The sequence below is a fragment of the Dermacentor albipictus genome, chromosome 7 (assembly GCF_038994185.2).
Source record: "Dermacentor albipictus isolate Rhodes 1998 colony chromosome 7, USDA_Dalb.pri_finalv2, whole genome shotgun sequence".
In the NCBI taxonomy this organism is placed as follows: Eukaryota; Metazoa; Arthropoda; class Arachnida; order Ixodida; family Ixodidae; genus Dermacentor; species Dermacentor albipictus.
In genome coordinates, this window is record NC_091827.1 from 131,112,045 (window position 1) to 131,131,239 (window position 19,195).

The window sequence follows — 19,195 nt, forward strand, 5'->3', positions numbered from 1 at the left end:
AGGTGTACATACTACGTTTAAAAAGAAAGATACATACTTTGCATACTTTCTAGCCTTCTTAGCAATCTGATATAGTTGACTTTGTCCATTCGCACTAGTTCACCAACTGGAATATGCACTTTTCGTTCATGTACCAGTTTGATTTGATCATGCGGGTTGATCGAGTTCGTGGCCTTACACTCGCTGGAAACAGAATCTTCTGAACATACATGCAACAAAGCTGGTGGCCATAAGTCCTTTCTTTTACGTTGGCAATCCAAAGCAGACCCTTGTCTGCAACCACAGTGGCAGAGTCCACGGAGTCGCTGCGGCTTACGAGGCACTTTACAAACACTTCCGAAAGTTATTAGAGTCTTATAATAGGGGCACCGAACGTTTGGGGCCCCAAAGAAATAGCGTCGAAGCCACTACACATTCGCGAAGCGCAAACTGCGTTCGGGTTTTGCGAAGGGCACGCTATTTCACTGATTTAGCGGGAGCCCCAAAAGCTGCCCCAAAAGATTTGCGTCAGCAAACATGGCGGCACCCATCAAAGCGACGGCTCTAACCAAGCACCAAACTGGGCTCGATTCGTAGTAACGCGTGAAGCTTGCAAGCTAGGACAACTGACTGCAGTTATCACTTTCTCTCAACCAGCATGGGTTATGAAGATTGATTCATTAGATGCCGCTGATTCCTAATTCGATTGTCGATTTCATGACTCGTAGGCCTAACAAGGCTTAGCTTAGCTGGTGAAGGAACGTAAAGTTGGTTACTTAAAACTAAGCACAACTAACTGCTTGCAAAACACGAATGCAGAAACACGGAAGTTAAAATTACTGTTCTATCACAAAATGGTAGATTTTGTTTAAATATTTTTAATAGCTTTTCTTTGACGCCGTAATGGTGCTGTCAGCTATCCGCAAGTGCAAAGCCCACTTCTGCATTTCCCAAACCTTTGGGGCCCCTATTCTAAAACTCTCCATTATTGCCACTGCAATTATAGGGACACTCCAGGCACATTTCTGCAGTCGCCGGGATGTTTCGCAATAACATCGTCACCGTGCACCCTACGCTTTACGTGCGAGTTAAAGCGTGCACGAGTGAGCCGACAATGGCGGCTCAATGTCGCGCGCGCATAGTGGGGAGGAAGCACGCCGTCTTCCATCACGTGCAAGGCACCGGGGACAGGGAAGAAAGGCTGCGTATAGACAAGAAAACCATGGCCAGGCGGCGCTACTGCGCCTCTTGACAGCGCCCCCAATGTGGAAGCGTCAAGCCGGGCGGTCGCGCTCTGGCGCAGTCTCCGCTTTGTTTACATTGTGTTGTCCGCGCTTTTCTTCGCTGCTCGTGCTCACGGCGCTCCGTTTTCGACGGCGGCAGATCGCCTGCTTGCGCAACAGCCATGCAAAGATTGCCGTGTGGTTTCAAGAAGGCTGCCGACGCCGACAGCTTTTTTTCGTGGCGGCAACCTCACGATAGGGGAGCGTCTGCTTCCGAACGTGTACGGCGTTGAACTAATTGTGGACGGTGATGTGATAGTGAAAGCCAAGTTCGTGTCACAGGTGTCCGACAAGATCGTAGACGACGTCGAGTTAGAGGTACGCACTATGTTCAGAAATTTAGCCACATTTATTTCAATTACAACATAAGTCACACTGGCAGCAGGAACTTCTGTTGTCATACTACTCGATGACTGCAGATCCATTGGGCTGCTTCTTGACGGTTCCGTCACTTCACAAAGGCTAGTTCTGGAGTCTGTTTCACACGTGTCTTGCCGCTGCTCAAGAGCTGCGTCGCTGCAGTAGGAAAGCACATGTCCCGGTGGTGCTGACTGCTGAGGAGACTGTTGTGATTGCCATTGGTCTGTTTGGCGCCGCTTCCCTCTGCATCGCATATGAATAAAACAGTATGTGTGCCTATTTGTTGTGGGGATTAAATTACTCCCAATAATATGTTTGCAAAGGTAACGTTCCTGTGATTATGTGCATATATTATTCTACAAGAGGGCTACCACTACAAGTTACGATACTTGCACACTTAGATACTTAGACAGCATGGGAAAACAACAAACATAACGCGCACGTCTCGAGCGGCCGCTTTCCGATCTGCCGCTTCCCGACGCACGCGACGACCGCGGCTTGCATTAAATACGGTCTGATACCACACACAAGTAGCGCGCAGCCCCTTTCGTTACCTGCACTACTAGTAATTTAAGTTGCAGCGTTTGGAAAAAGGAAATAATTCTCTTGAGCTCGTCCATGCCAATCGCGAGGGAAGGCACAGTGCAATCAAATAAATTCGGAGGTTCCAAGTGCCAAAACCGTGCCAAAACCACGAAATCAATATGAAGCCCGCTGTAATGGGGAGTCTCAGGAATAATTTTAAGCTCTGGGGGTTCTTTAACGTGCACAAAAATCAAAGCACACGGTAACAAGGGTGTTCTTGCATTTTGCCCCTATCGAAATGCGGCCGCCGTGGCTGGGAATCGAGCACGCGTCGTAGAGCTTAGCGGCGCAACACGCCTGAATTTACCGCTAACAAACGGCGCATGCCACCACAATTCAACGCCGCGACACGACTAAACAAACGGCCGTGCACTAAAAACAGGCATATGACTATTCCGCTTTCAAGATATTACACGCGAATGCGAAAGTATCAGACTTACTTGACTCGGCGCACTGCAGTTATCTATGCTTGTCGTCTGTCCTTCTCGTACCACTTCCCAGGAAATCTGTAGAACTTCACGGGCGGCGTAGGACCTTTCGTGTTTTCGAGGCTGATGTGGCAATCAACAACACATCAGTATTGCGTGCCACAATTCCTGGCTGATGAGGTCGCACTCGGCGTCGCAAAAACCACGCGCACGAGCGCTCCCGCCGTACAGAACACAGGCGCGCGCTAGCGCAGCGACGACCCTCCAAACTTCCATCGGTCCGCTAGGGGAGCATTCGGCGCTGGTGCCGCGCGGGCAAACTTAAGGTTGCCTCGTCTATTGGGGCGAGCTCCTCCACAGGAAAATCTGGCGCTGCCATCGGCATGACGTGGTGTGAGGGATCACGTGAACACAGCGGCTGCGTCGGCTTTTTTGGAAGCGCCGAAGCGAGCTGAAAACGAAACTGTGAAGTCCGACCTGCACTGTGGTTCTGATTAAGCGGGGAGGTTTTCCCGCTATGGGTGTGGGCTTCACTACACTTGAAAGTGCTATAAAAGATAGTGACTGCCTCTGAAGGCGTCCAACATGGTAGGCTACTGCTCGGTGCCGCCGTGCCGGACGCACACAACAGAGACCGGTGTCAGCCTTCACTCATATCCACAGGACAAGAAGCTGCATGAAGCTTGGGCTGCGAAACTTAGAACCGGCAAGCAGCCATTGACAACTCAGGTATGCAGCAAGCACTTGTGCGTGGACAATTTCTGATACGGTGTCGAGGTGGCAATGTTTGGCGAGTAGCAGAAAGCGGGCAATGAGACGCTCGGCCGCGCACGCTGCCCGGCTAACGCCATGAATTTTCGGTCTATGAACTCATTGATGCTAGATATTGGCAGATACACTGGAATTTAATGTGAACGGTAAGGAGCACATTAAAGAAAGGCATGACATTTGCTCATGCTTGTGGAGCGCCAAACAATGAAATGTAGTGGATTAAGAAAAGCAGCGGGTAATTGCTCGCTGAAACGACTGATAAACATACAGTGCGACGCAACTTGAGAAATAATTATATTGAAACATTCAAGCCTTTAGAAGAAAAAAAACAACAAAAGAATGAATCGTCGTGACGAGACATCACAAGTCGCCGTCGTAGGTGCCTTAAGTCCCTAGATAAAACGAAATTATTCTTGAACAGCTCTGATAGTCTCCATGCAACAGTGGTTGCTTGCGTACTGTCAAATGGTCATATGCTGCGGCTGAAAGCTCACAGCAGCAAAACTGTCTGCACGGACATGCATGCAGTTGGCGACCGTGAACCCGTGCAGTCGCTGCATTGAGGCTTCATTCTGTTGTGCGCCATTTGGTTATACAGAGAGCCCACTATAAGAAAATATTTCATGTAGTTCGCTCTCGGCGATTGTAGACGTTTCACGCAAGGCATCTATACCAACACGAAAGAACGGTTCCACTGGGACGGTGATCGGCTGGAGATGACCGGCAGGTAGCACCTGAGGTGTTTTCCGACGCTGGCAATGATCACAGGCGGCAACATAGCGTCGGACGGAGTGAGCGAGACCAGGCCAATAGAAGCTGCGGCGGACGCGGTCGTACGTGCGGGTGACCCCAAGATGTCCTGCAGCGGGTGCGTCTTGCATCTCAAAGAGTGTGTCTGTCGTAGATGTTTCGGCACGACAAGAAGAAGATCAGATCTGTCAGGGAGAAAGTACCTTCGGTACAGAATGCCGCCCTGGAGGACATATCGGCGAACGGATGCGTCGGTAGGTGTAGAGCGCAGACACTCGATGAGTGCTCGCAGCGATAGGTCTCGGTGCTGCTCATCGGCGATGTTAGCGAAGGCAGACACAGAGAAAATGCCGTTGGCGCTACTACTGTCGGCGTCGTCAGGCTCGTCGACTGGGTAGCGAGACAGGCAGTCAGCGTCCTTGTGTAGTCGGCCAGATTTATAGGTGACACTATAAGAATATTCTTGGAGGCGTAAGGCCCAGCGACCAAGCTTGTCTTCCTATAGGATCTTTCTGTGAGCATAACCAGCAAAGCGCGTGATGGTATGTGACAATGGAAAAGGGGCGGCCATATAAGTATGGGCGGAACTTCGTAACCGCCCAAACTAGGGCCAGACACTCACGCTCAGTGATGGAATAGTTGCGCTCCGCGGGTGAGAGGAGCCTGCTGGTGTAAGCGATAACACGGTCGTTGCCGCGCTGGCGTTGTGCCAGTACTGCGCCAATTCCGTGACCGATGGAATCAGTACGGACTTCGGTAGGCACAGAAGGTACGAAATGGGCCAGAACGGGAGGCGTTGTGAGAAGGTCGATTAAATGCGAGAATGCAAAGGCCTCGTTATCGCCCCACTGGAAAGAGACGTCTTTCTTTCAAAAGCTCGGTTAGTGGTCGTGCTATGGCGGCGAAATTTCTCACGACACGGCGGAAGTACGAACAAAGGCCCATGAAGCTGCGCACATTCTTGACACACTTGGGAACAGGGAAGTGCGCAACAGCATAGATCTTGCCTGGGTCCGGTTGCACTCCATTCGCGTCAACGGGATGTCCAAGGACGGTAATCTGGCGACGGCTGAATTGACACTTCGATGCGTTGAGTTGCAGACCGGCTCGACGAAAAACGTCTAGGACTGCTGAGAAGCGCTCGAGGTGCGTAGCGAACGTTGGGGAGAATACGATAACGTCGTCCAAGTAGCACAGGCACGTGGACCATTTGAAACCGTGAAGAAGGGAGTCCATCGTGCGTTCAAAAGTGGAAGGGGCGTTACAGAGACCGAACTGCATCACTTTGAATTGATAAAAACCGTCGGGTGTTGCAAAAGCAGTCTTCTCGCGGTCGAGATCGTCCACAGCAACCTGCCAGTAGCCGGAGCTATGGTCAATAGAGGAGTAATAGCGAGCACCGTGGAGGCAGTCAAGGGCGTCATCAATCCGAGGTAGGAGATACACGTCCTTTTTGGTAACCCTGTTAAGATACCGATAGTCCACGCAAAAGCGCCATGAGCCATCCTTCTTTTTGACCAGTACAACAGGTGACGCCCATGGACTATGTGATGGTTCAATAATGTTCTCGGCAAGTATTTTGCGAACTTCTGCGTGAATAACTTGACGCTCAGCCGGTGACACTCGATACGGGCGGCGATGAATAGGAGGGGCATCGCCGGTAATAATGCGATGTTGAACAGTTGTAATTTGGGCCAAAGGACGATCGTTAAAGTAAAAAATTACCGACGATTACGTTACTTCCTAATGCGAAATTTGAGCGCAGCTGGATTCTGACGGCGACGGCGCTGGGCCTCTGCTCTGGCAGGTCGTTTAGCAGCAGCAGCAGCAGCAGCAGACGGAGGACTTCCATCGGTCGTCTCGCTCATGGCTCAGAAAGAACTGGCAGATAATTTCTCAGTGGCGAACGGCAGCGGCAATTTCGGCTCGGGCGGTGCACATATACAGATCCGCCGCCACCGATCTGGCTCTCTGATTGCCACCGCACAGGGGTTGCATTGGAGGAGGAGCGAAGAAAGGAATTAAGTTTGAGCCGGCGCTTTGACAACCGGAGACTCGCAGGAAGAGGGGGAGGGGGGCGGCGTGTACACCCAGCGGCAAACGATGGGGGCAGAAGCGCGCGCAGCAAGCGGACAACACGATAAAGGGAGGAGGGAAGAGATAGCAGCGACTGACTGATGCCGCTGACGCCGATAGTGACTCAACCCCAGCTGCGGAGTTGGTTTCAGGGACAACGCCGCCGATGCCGACACAAACAATATAATACCCTCGCTTCCGCAGCGCTAAGAACCAGGTCTAGGCGTGGGAAGGTGGTCACGTATTCGTCGACGTGCCGGGGCCTACGTGAAATAACCGGCGCGTCGGCAACTGAAGAGCACCCTATCCGCCACACAAGAACAGGGGGGGGGGGGACCCTTTCCTCCTCTTTCTGCATGGTGGCGACGGTGTTCTATGCAGTCACGTTATCTTGACTCTCTAGCGGCGTCAGCGGCATCCAGCGGTATCAGTCGGTCGCTGCTAGCGCTGGGGGGATGAAAGGGGGGCGGAGCTGGTTACGAGGCCGACGACAACGCCGACGACGACGCGAAACCCAGGAACGGACGCCAAAGAGCTGCGCTCTAAAATGTCGTGGTAGAAAAACAGAACGCGGTAAAGCTCACGAGCGTGCTCGGGCGGCATGTCGGGCGCAATCATTTTCTTTAAGTCGGCGATGGTACAGTTTGCCGACTGCGATGGTAGACGAGGATCGGCTGAATTGTCTACTGCAATACATGATACTGAGTGATCCTCGAATGAGCAATGCTGGGCCAGAGACATCCCGCGTGGCAGCCCTTGTGTCGTCAAACCAAAATTGATCACTGGCAGGCAGACGCGATTCGCCGTAATAGGTAAAACGCTATGAGGTACTGTGATCCCGTGTGTAAGTAGGACGTCTTGCATAGGAGCCGCGATGTAGTGACCGTCGGGCACTGGTGGGGATGACACTAAGTCAACGTAAGTCAGTGCCGAAGGTGGCAAGCGAACGAAGTCGACGGAACTGAGGCGAGTATGGTGTTGTTCAGCGGGATCCAAAACAGGCAGGTCGAGGCGGAGAGTACTGGCGGAGCAATCGATGAGAGCAGAATGTGCGGAGAGGAAGTCTAAGCCGAGTATGATGTCGTGGAGACAGTGAGCGATGGCTGTGAATAGCACGATTGTTGAGCGATCGGCGAAGGAGACGCGGGCGGTACACATACCAATTACAGGGGCTGTTCCGCCATCGGCGACACGGACAACAGGTGTCGTGGCGGGCGTGATAATTTTCTTGAGCCGGTTGCGAAGGTCAGCGCTCATTACGGACAAATGCCGCCCAGTGTCTATGAGTGCAGACACAGCAACACCGTCGATTTGCACGTCAAGAAGGTTCAGATGAGTGGGCAACGTCAGAAGGGGATTTGGCGCCGTAGGGAGCAATGCAGCGGCACCTCGAGGCGCTGCATCGTCTTGTTTTCCGGCTGGGAGTGGTGTCCGAAGGGAGTAGGCGAAAAGGAGCGACGGGGCTGCGGAGAGCGAGATTGTTGTCGTTGGGGCCAAGGTGAACGAGAATAGGGGTGGTTCGGCGCAGGAGAATCAGTGGCGGCATTATCGGAGCGTGCGGCATAGGGACGAGAAGGGTCACCTGGGGGGCGAGAGTAGGCAGTATAAGTAGACCGGGTCGGGAAACTGCAGCGACTGCGACAGTGCCGAGAAATGTGCCCGATTCGATGGCACTGGAAACAAATGGGCTTGTCGTCAGCAGTGCGCCATTCAGATGGGTTGCGGAAACGTGGTGGGTAAGAAGATACGGGACGGGCCGGAATCGAAGAAGCCGGGTGGGTATCAGGGCGATGGGCCGAGCAGATGGTGCGAAGACCCATGTTTTCGAACTCCTGGCGGACAAGTGCCTGGATCAGGGAAACCGTGACTGCAGGTGCCTTGGTGGGGCTGGAGTCGACGGCAGCCGGATAGGCGGCCTCGATCTTACGCCGGGCGATCCTGGTAACATCGCCAGTGTTGTTGGGACGAGGAGCGTCAGCACAGGAAGATGTCGCTGGGGTGTTGGGCAGACGGGCAAACTGCTGGTCGATAGGTCGGCTTTTAGTGAGTTCCTGGCGGCGGCAGTCTTTCATAACTGCATCCACCGTCTCCACGTTGTTGAAAACTCCAGCGACTGGACTTCAGCGACTGGAAAACGACTGAGTTGAAGGCGTCATCGGCAATGCCTTTGAGGATGTGGGAAACCTTGGCTGACTCAATCATGTGTGCGTCAACTTTGCGGCACAGAGCCAAGACGTCCTGAATGTACGTGACATAGGGCTTTGTTGAAGTCAGAACACGGCCGGAAAGCGCCTTCTGCGCGGTAACTTGGTGACCGTATGGGTTGCCGAACAAGTTTCGGAGCTTTTACTTAAGCGAATCCCAACTGGTGAGCTCATCTTCGGCGTCCGAAACCAAACTCGAGGTGTGCCGCCGAGGTAAAAGACTATGTAGGCGAGCATGGTAGTAGAGTCCCACCGGTTATTTCGGCTGACGTGTTCATACAGGCTGATCCAGTCCTCGACGTCTTCCCCGTCTTTGCCCGAGAATACGCCAGGATCACGGGGAGCGGGGAGAGTGATGTAGGTCGTCGAAGTGGCAGCAGGTGTCGCAGCCGGCGGAGTCGAGTTGTCGTCGCCGGGAGCCATGAAGGAAGGCTCGACGTACCTTCCGCTGCGAAGCTCCGTGACGAGGTACAGGGAAAGTCCACCTCCACCAGATATGTTACGTAGAAAGACGCAGGCGGAAAGCTATATACAAGTATATTTACAGGGAAATGCGCCGCACTTGGCCAAGAGGCAACAGCCCGCGCTAGCCGCTATATATATATATATATATATATATATTACACGAAGTGAAGCTGCAAGGAAACAGGAAACGATGCATAAAAGCGGGTGCTCGCAAAGCGCAATTTATTCCTCGTTACTGCGAACTGCCATCGCAAAATGCAGTGAAAGGACAAGTGCCTGCACAATCACTCATTGTTACTGCTGACTTCTTTGTCACCGTCGGTGAGAACGGTTTCTTTTAGTTATTCGGCAGGCAGCACTTCAGAAATATCCTTAACAGAATCGAATACGACTAAGCCTTTCACGCAGTGTGCGACGAACCACCAGGTGACTTCGAAGGCCGCTCGCCCCTGCACATTGCCGCCACTCGTCTTGCACAAGGTTTCGATTAATACGCCGTAATCACACTGATGCGGCACTAAGAGCGTTTTAAGTCGGGAGAATAAAGGTGGCGCAATATGCACAGCGGCAACTCCTAGCGCGCGCGCTCTTGCGCATGGTGAAAAAAACTAGAACACGTTCTGTTCATGTCACGAACCCAAATACAATGCGAGGCGCGTTCCGAGGCTGTAAATTTCTGGGAGAAAACTCACGCTATATTCGTGCAATTATATTAGGTGCGTATCTCTCATGTGTCGTCTCTTCCGTGGCTCACGTGCTCTGATGCTTCACAACCTCCGGTGGCACTGTAGCAGCACCCCCTTTTATGGTATGATTTCATTATCTTGTTTTCGTATAAGTCAACCACCAAGAATGGTCAACTTACGCCAGCATCCAGGCACTCCAGCTACGTGTGTCTCTGTGTGTGATTTTACCCATTCACTACATTATGTCATTAACTACAAATGCTCGTGTAGGCGTAAATCTCCGTTTATGCATTATGGTATACGTTTTTAACAAGTAGACGTCATTTCGGGCGCTCGGTTGTCTCGATTTGACACGTACCATCTCGCTCAGTACGAGCTACGACGCGCGCGCATTCGCGTTGTAGCTTATATTGAGTGCGATAGTACATCGTAGCCCCATGTACGAACAAGGAAACATATATATTTTAACGCGGAAAGCGAAAGTTCCATCGCATTAAACGACCTCTTTTTTCGTATATCTGCCAGATGGAGTATAGAATACCTACGGGACGTCTTTCATACATAAAATATCCACAATGAGACTTCCGACGGATGCGATTTCGTATACGTAGGTGCAAAACAAGCATGAGTCGGATATTCTAATAACACGAAGCTTTCATGGGAGCTATAATAGGTCACATGGGCGCCTGCATGCATGCAACGCGCAGTCTGCCATTTCGGAAGTGGTGTCGTTGTCCAGAAGGCCCTTATCGTCTTGCGCAAGAGCAATATATGAAAGCGCTATACGTTAAAACATATAAAGTTGACAGCAGCTTTGACGGACAGGGAAAAATAAACGTATATAATATTGCCTATTGTAAGCCGTTCCATGGTTTCAGCCAGAAATTTATAACTATATTAGGTAAAGATGTATAGATAAGACTATACTGATTTAAAAAAAGGCATTCCAATTAGTCTGTACATTTGTTGCGACGCACTAAAGCGCATGGATCCATGAAATTTTTCCGCATGCAAGTGCTTTAGTAGTCGTGAGGTGCATAGCGCGTGAAAAAGACAAGGACGAAAGGGGGACAGGCGCGTGATGCACACACTAGCGCCTGTGTGCGCCACGTCTCCCTTTCGTCCTTGTCTTTTTCACGCGCTATAAGCCTCACGATGTCTTACCAACAAGCCCAAATCACTGCTTTACAGCTTTAGTTGTGCTGCCTTGGGCTTGTTTATGAATTTTCCATCTTGGGCTCAGGTACATCGCACCGTTTATTCAAAATTGATTGACGACAGGCACCGCTGGCTTGGCCGCAAGCGCAGTGTACAACTCCACTTGATGTCACCTGGCCAGCTGCAGAGACTAGCCGAAATTATGGAGGGAAAAGAAAGACGGTCCCACGCTTCTCCGCCTGCCTGCCCTCGTTGCGCACGTTTCGTCTTTTGTTTTTCTTTTTTTCCCCTCCTAGCTCCATGCTGCGGTTACCCGACCAGGCTACTCGGCCTTTGGCTTCTCTCCTCATGGTTGCATTCTTCCCTGCCTCTGTACTATTTTCCTTTACTTCATTTCTTTTTTTCCTTCCGCCCGAGTCGCCAAAGGTTGTATCAGCTTGTCGTTGGAAGTAGGCATGCGCGTTTACATTGCTTGTTCGTTCGCGCTCAGATTTCGCAATGAGGTCGCAGTCTTTCTTTCTGCGTTTTTGAACAGAGTGTTTAATTAGTACTTCTCCTTGCCATGGTTCATGCGAAAAAGACACCTCCTACTTAGTTGAACCGAACCAGCTGCGAACGAACCAGTTTAACAGCAATTCCAAATGTTTTGCCAATGCGTACAAACAAAAAATGCCGCCTTTTAGCGAAACGTGAGTTGAAACCAAGCAGCAGTACGAGCAAACTCATTAAAAAATAATTTTAAAAGGTCCTGAGTTGCACTCTGGGGCTTCTGCAATGTGTGTCAGCTGTGGCAGCATGTAAAATGCTTGTTATTATCGCAGTTGTGTATTTAGTGCAATATATTTTATGCTGTCTAACAAAAAAAATATCCATTGGCACATTGTTGAGCTAAACTGCGATAGGTAAAAGCCTATCTATGACTGCCTCTGTTGCTGTTGTCTGAACTGTCCTGCCAACGGACGCCGCTGTGTCCGCGAGCATGGGATGGAATCGCAGCCATATGGCGGCTGCAAGGCTCGTCGCCGATGTGCGCGCGCGCCCACGCGCACAGCGCTACTGGCATGGGGCCTCCTCTGCTTGCTCCGCTCGCCGGTGATCACCGCTTTTCTGCGTTCACCACGGACTGTGCACGAATACTCATGAGCCACTAAAGGCTTACGCCTTAAAAAAATACGTGGAGCCAAAGTTCAGTCGCCAACTAACGCCGGCCCGATGCATTGCCGGCTTGTCGCACCGGCGAGCGTTTGGCGCGCGTCCAGTCGTGCTCTGACGGAGGCCTAGCCCGTGCGGCCGGCCGCGTGCCAATGTAGCTGGAAGGAGACGTCGGGCGGACTGCTTTCGGAAGTCGGGTGGCCAGTGAAGCCGGCTTCCGACTATTTCTCCACAATCGCCCAAGCATCGGCAGTCGGCTAGGGTTGCGTGGGTACTGTACCGTGCAAGACACTCAACCATGGAGCACCCGCAAAGGTCAGGCGTTCGGCAAAAAAAATGGCTGTGGCTTAGCTAAGGTTAAGCCCAGGATGCGAAGCATACTAGCCTTTATTTTAGTTGTTGAACCACTGTTTAGCCTGGTGAACTGCTGTTGCTTGGCTATATTTGGTTCGGCTAGACAAGAAACAACTCATGCGTTACTCTGCTTCGCCTTCAAGAGTGGAACGCGACAGCGTTCCCGTCGACCCGCCAAGGGGTGTAAGACAATGGGCTGCGGCGCAGCGACTACGGGCTACCGCATTGGACGCGGTGAGCGTCGAGCAACGCAGCGTTCGGCGCGGCAACGAAATATGCGCCTGAGCAAGCGACGCACGCCTGAGCCTTAGAAACAGCTCGTTTCTAAGGCAACACCGCATTCACTAGACGCGCTTTTGTACCGCTTTGAAGCATCGTACTCGTGGCTCAGTGGTAGCGTCTCCGTCTCACACTCTGGAGACCCTGGTTCGATTCCTACCCAGCCCATCTTGCAAGATTTGAGCTCGGCTTGCAGCTCTTGTGACGTCAGTGCCCTAGCGGGAGTTAGCCCGCAGTACCATCTGTGCGACCGCAGGCGAGCGCACGAGCTGAGACCCGGCTATGTAGCTACGCGGCCGCAAGCGAGCGCACGAGTTGAGCCTCCGCTTTTGCAGCTGTTATGACGTCATATGGTAGCTACGCGGCCGCGCGCGGCGCAGCAAGGAAGAGCGTGGTTGTGCGGCTAGTATGCTTCGCATAAAAATGCTGCGCTTTAAACATGCCCCCACAGGGTGCCCCCGATATCGCAACCAGCCGAACCGCGCACAGCGAAGCGTCCGCATGGCTGCGTTTGCCACGTGTGTGTGCTATGTGAGCCTGTGGCTGGTAGTAACAACCGAGTAATCGAAAGGCTGCTTCCGAATGCATAAAGCAATTTCAGTTCGCGGTACCTTTATGTGCTGCTTTGAATGTGTGTGCGGTCCCCGCAGATTTTTTCTTGCCCAATGCACGTGGCGCGTACTTGCACAGCAGCGCTCGGCGTCTTTTGACTAAAGCAATGTCGTTTCAATTTTGCTCGCCGCTAACTGCTTTAGTTAAACAGTACTTTGGTTATAAAGTACAGTAAACGTAGTTAACAAATTTTATTGGGATCTGAGGTCTTATTTTGTCAAATCGGTACTTTGGTTATAAAGTACAGTAAACGTAGTTAACAAATTTTATTGGGATCTGAGGTCTTATTTTGTCAAATCGAGAACTTCGTTAAATTGAAACCACTTAATTAGATCATAAACGAGAAGATAGGGTGTTAACCGAGGGGGCCGATATTTTATTAGTCATATCATAAGAAGCCAACAAACATGACACCAAAGACAACATAGGGGAAATTACTTGTGCTTAAAAATGAAATAAAGAAACGGTAAATTAATGGTAATGAAAGTGGATGAAAAAACTTGTCGCTGGTGGGTAACGATCCCAAAACCTTCGCGTGCGCTGCTCTACCAATTGAGCTACCGCGGCGCCGTTACCCCTTACACTTTCTTGGGTATTTATGTTAGCTAGTAGGAACCTGGGAGTGCTAGCCAGCGCCACCACTCACAGACCTTGGCGGCGCATGTGGAACATCCTTTCTGCCGCAGGGGTCACGAAAACGTGCTCTTTTTGGGTGAAGGCAACCGGTCAATAAACCCACACATGCTACCTGAAGGTATGAATGTTGCCGGATACAGGACCCTCGTTATGTAATAACCGAGAAGAAAGGGTGTTAACCGAGGGGCCCGCTTTTTTATTAGCTATTTCATGAGAAGTCAACAAACACTGACACCAACGACAACATAGGGCAAATTACTTGTGCTTAATAAATGAAATAAACGATAAATTATAGGAAATGGAAGTGGATGAAAAAGCAACTTGCCGCAGGTGGGGAACGATCCCACAATCTTCGCATTTTGCGTGCGACGCTCTACCAATTGAGCTACCGCGGCGACGTTTCCCTCTCCATTTCCTTGGGTATGTGAAGGTTGTGGGATTGTTCCCAACCCAAGCAAGTTGTTTGTTCATCCACTTTCATTTCCATTAATTTATCGTTTCTTTATTTCACTTATTAGGCACAATTAATTTCCCCTATGTTGTCCTCGGTGTCAGTGTTGCCTTCTTATGATTTGATTAGATCATGCAACATGCCATGAAATTTATGCAAGAGCCAAACATTTCATTGTTGCCTTCGGTCACACTTATTGTAGCAGTTGCATTCACGGGAGAAACGATTAAACATTCTTAAAAGCTATGCATCAGTGATACTAAAATCATCACAACTCAATTAGACTTGCTATACCCACATTCTTCTTTTTAATTACTGTAAATCAGGCAGGATGTTACTTGATTCTAGGTTTTCAGTGCTTATTAATGTGACAGCTAGAGTATCGAATGGCTTGTAGTATGTACTATCCTTACTTCGTGTAGCTGTCTACTAATTTGCTATCTCAATCGATCCTTCTTGTTTCTGGCGAAACTGCGACTTTTTTTTTCAGCTGAGTATACCGCACTGTGGTAACCTTGAATCGCAACAATCACGTACTGAACACGTTAGAATCGTGCAATGCAACCGCTACTATTCGAAGCTGCCGCTGCGAAAAACAGCGATCCGGATATGCGAGACGGAGTTCGAGCCTACGCTCCTCCTCGCCGATCCTCGCGGAGTACATTCGCATCCGTGTTTTCATTTTTTGACAGAGTAATGCACCTTCAGAGACGTTACATCCGCCAGAAAGTCACGAAGTAATTTTCTTTCACAGCGGTAGCACATGCAACAGGAAGACGGAAAAGCGTTGATTTGTGTGCGCTTACTGTTTCTTTAACATTTCATCATTAATATCCTTTCGCTCGCACACCTCCGTTGAGGAGTACCTCACTGAGAGAACGAGCTAAAGAAGCCATGCACTTCAAGTTCACTTTTATTGCGAGAGCATTTATACGGACACTCCCAGTGAATGTTTGCCGTCGGTGTTGCCGTGAGGTTCATTTAGGTACATGTGTCATATGCCACGCCATGCCATAGACTGCGCGGGTTACATTGCGACATTATTCTATCACTAAAGTTGCTCATGCCAGGTCTTGCATTCTTGACAGAATTATTCCTCAGGATGTCATGAAAGAAAGCGCCGACATCGCATGCCTTTTATCTTAAATCTTCGCAGACTTAAATATTAAAGTGCGGAACAATAATAGAGCTCAAACGTGAAAATGACGCAATTTTATTGGCGCGGCTGTTCGCAACCTCTGGGATCGACCCAAGAGAGACTTGAAAAAAAAAAGGAAGTTATATACTAGAACTCCTGGAGTGGAGGTCGCTCACCGAAAATGAAGCTGGTCGCCGCCATCTTGCTCGGGGCAAAAAGTCCCGCCGCCGTAGTTGGTCGTCGTAGCAGAGCACGCAGTCTGCTGCGGCGCTGCTCTTTTAATGGTATTTGATGATTGTGGCATGCTTTTCTAGAGCTTACTTGCTTGCTTGCTTAAAAGCTTTTATTGTAAACAAAAAAAGAGGTGGAGCCCTTAAGGGGCTCCGCAATGGGTGCAGTCCCTATTCCGGGAACCCATTGGTACGAGCCGCCAGCTTAGCCCTCTGGACCAAGGCCTTCTGGGCCTAAAAGTCCGAGCAGCCGAGTAGCGTCGCCTCCCACTCCTCTCGGGCTGGGTTAGGGTTGAGGGAAAGAGCTGAATTTAGCTGACAAGCCCAAACCATGTGGTAGGTGTCGGCCACTCCCCCACAGTATTGGCACTTGCCAGTGAAGGAGCAGTCGAAATGTTTCAAGATTGCCGGGCACAATAACGTTTTAGTGAAAAGTCGGATCAAGGTTCGTTCATTAGCCTTGCCAAGCCCTTTTGCAGGAGTTGGGTACTGGCGATGCCTATCTTTGTAAAAGGTCGTGATATCTTTGAATGTAGCAAGATAGCTTGCTATCTTCGGATTCCAGGTACTCACGGTCTAACTGGGACGCCCGGTAGGTGAGTGCTCGGGCAGCTGTGTTCGCGGCTTCATTCCCTGCTAGGCCCTGATGGCTCGGAGTCCAGACCAGGCAATGGGGGGTAGGATCAATTCTCCCGTTGCTATAGTTCTCCAATATTCGTTCCGCTAGTGGGGTGACCCAACCAGCTTCATAATTTCGACAAGCTCCGCGCGAGTCGGTTATGATATATCGTTACGTGTAGAAAGACACAGACAAAAGAGGCTATTTACAGACTATTTACACTAGACTGGAGTCAGAGCACCAGGCCGACATTCACTCGCGCCAAGGGCACAGACCCACTTCGTCGTCGTTCTCACGGCGGCTCGTCTCTCGGGTATCTACCGATAATATTGTAATACTACCCCCCAGCGGCAAAAGCGCCGTCACGGTGCTGTTAAATATCCAAGGCACGTGGAGTTGTAGGGCTTGAGTCGGGTGACGTGGACAATGTCACTGGTTGTCACAGCAGAGGACGTAGTGGGCGTGGCGAGAACGATTTCGTAGGTGACATCTGTCACTTGGCGAAGCACGCGATATGGGCGCGTGTAGCAGGAAAGCAGTTTTTCACAAAGGCCAACTTTACGCGATGGTGACCAAAGCAACACGAGGGTGCCGGGGACAAAATTGACATCACGGTGACGGAGGTCGTAGCGCTGCTTTTGTTTGTTTTGAGAGACTTGTAGACGAACGCGCGCAAGTTGGCGAGCATGGTCAGCATGGGCGATAGCATCACGGGCATAAGCGCTAGTTGATGCTGTGGTGGACGGAAGCACAGTGTCCAGTGGTAGTGTCGGTTCATGGCCATACAATAGATAAAAAGGAGAAAAGCCAGCAGTGTCGAGACGGGAAGAGTTATACGCAAAGGTGATGTAAGGTAGAGCCTGGTCCCAGTCACGCTAGTCGTCTGAAACGTGTTTGGATAGCATGTCTGTAAGGGTGCGGTTCAAACGCTCAGCGAGGCCGTTCGTTTGAGGGTGGTAGGAGGTGGTAAATTTATGCTGTATTGAGCAGGCACGCATGATGTCGTCAATGACTTTGGCCAAAAAGGTGCGGATGCGGTGTGTAAGCAATTGACGCGGAGCACCATGCATCAAAATGATATCATGTAGGAGGAAGTCCCCAACATCAGTTGCGCAACTGGTCGGAAGAGCACGGGTGCCGCGCAGCGGGTCGCATAGTCCGCCGCGACTGCAACCCACTTGTTTCCTGATGTAGATTCCGGAAATGCGCCGAGAAGCTCTAAGCCGACACGATGGAAGGGCTCGGCAGGGATGTCGAGCGGCTGCAGGTAACCAGCGGGGAGCTGGGAAGGCTTCTTGCGTCGTTGGCAAAGTTCACAGGCGGCGACGTAACGTCGTACGGAGCGGGCAAGGCCCGGCCAGAAAAAACGGCGACGTACACGGTCATAGGTTCGAGATACGCCGAGGTGTCCTGCCGTTGGTGCGTCGTGAAGCTCTTCTAAAACGGTTGAGCGGAGGTGTTTAGGTATGACAAGTAGGAACTCAGAGCCGTCCGGATGAAGGTTACGACGGTACAGAGTACCGTCGCGGAGGACGAAGAGGCGTAGAGTGGCGTCGGCCGGAGAGTGTTCAAAACGGTCGATGAGTGCTATGCAACGTCACCACGTTGCTCGTCGGCGAAATGAAGCAGCTGCGACACAGAGAATACGCAAGCAGCACTGGTAATATTGGAGGAGTCAGGGTCGTCAACAGGGTAACGCGACAAGCTGTCAGCGTCTTGGTGCAGACGGCCAGACTTGTACACCACGGAATATGAAAATTCTTGTAACCTCAAAGCCCATCGACCAAGCCGACCTGTAGGATCTCTTAGCGATGAGAGCCAGCAGAGAGCATGATGGTCAGTGACGACGGAAAAAGGGCGACCGTAAAGGTCGCTACCGCCCAGACTACAGCAAGGCATTCTCGTTCCGTAATGGAATAGTTGCGCTCCGGTGGTGTGAGGAGGCGGCTCGCATAAGCAATAACGCGATCCTGGCCACGCTGACGCTGGGCTAAGACGGCACCTACGCCATGACCGCTGGCATCTGTACGCAATTCTGTAGGGACATCAGGGTCGAAGTGGGCGAGAATGTTTGGTGAGGAGAGAAGAGTAACGAGACGAGAGAAGGCGGCGGCTTCTGCAGTACCCCACGAGAATTGTACGCCTTTCTTCAAAAGATTAGTGCGGGGTCTAGCAATTGCCGCAAAATCTTGAATAAAACGACGAAAGTACGAGCATAGCCATACAAAACTTCGAACGTCGGCGGCTGTCTTCGGAACCGGAAAGTTTCGAACAGCGCGAGTTTTGTCAGGATCAGGCTGTATTCCGGAAGCGTCAACGAGGTGGCCCAGAACAGTAATTTGGCGGTGGCCGAAACGACATTTGGACGAGTTAAGTTGCAGCTTCGCCTTTCGAAATACATCAAGTATAGCTGTGAGACGCTCAAGGTGAGTGTCGAACATGGGTGAGAATACGATGACGTCGTCGAGGTAGCAGAGACATGTGAACCATTTGAAACCTCGGAGCAAGGAGTCCATCATACGCTCAAAGGTGGCAGGGGCGTTGCATAATCCAAACAGCATTACTTTAAATTGGTATAGGCCATCAGGTGTGATGTACGCTGTTTTTTTCTCTGTCCATATCGTCAACAGCAATCTACCAGTATCCATAACGAAGATAATAGAAGAGAAATAGCTGGAACCGTGGAGGCAGTCAAGGGCGTCGTCTATATGTGGGAGCGGGTAGACGTCCTTCTTAGTAATGTTGTTCAGATGACGGTAGTCTACACAGAAGCGCCTCGTGCCATCCTTCTTCTTAACCAACACTACAGGTGACGCCCAGGGACTCGAAGAAGGTTCAATGATGTTTTTGTCTAGCATTTTGTTCACTTCACTTTGAATAACTTGGCGTTCCGACACAGAAACTCGGTACGGGCGTCGGTGAATAGGAGTAGCATCGCCAGTAAGAATCCGATGCTTGACCGCGAGCGTCTGGCCTAAA

At 50.9% G+C, this 19,195-nt stretch overlaps 2 protein-coding genes and 1 non-coding gene across 6 annotated transcripts in view; 1 reads left to right on the forward strand and 2 right to left on the reverse strand.

The window, feature by feature from the left end:
* brun (trafficking protein particle complex subunit brun) overlaps positions 1-19,195 on the forward strand; it is a 663,235-nt gene that overhangs the window by 620,744 nt on the left and 23,296 nt on the right. The window lies entirely within an intron of this gene.
* Positions 1-19,195, reverse strand: part of LOC139048163 (mitochondrial-processing peptidase subunit alpha) — a 364,881-nt gene that overhangs the window by 1,713 nt on the left and 343,973 nt on the right. The gene's annotated exons all lie outside the window — the stretch shown is intronic.
* On the reverse strand, positions 14,101-14,173 carry TRNAL-CAA (transfer RNA leucine (anticodon CAA)). The gene has a single exon. It is a non-coding gene; the product is annotated as a tRNA-Leu (tRNA).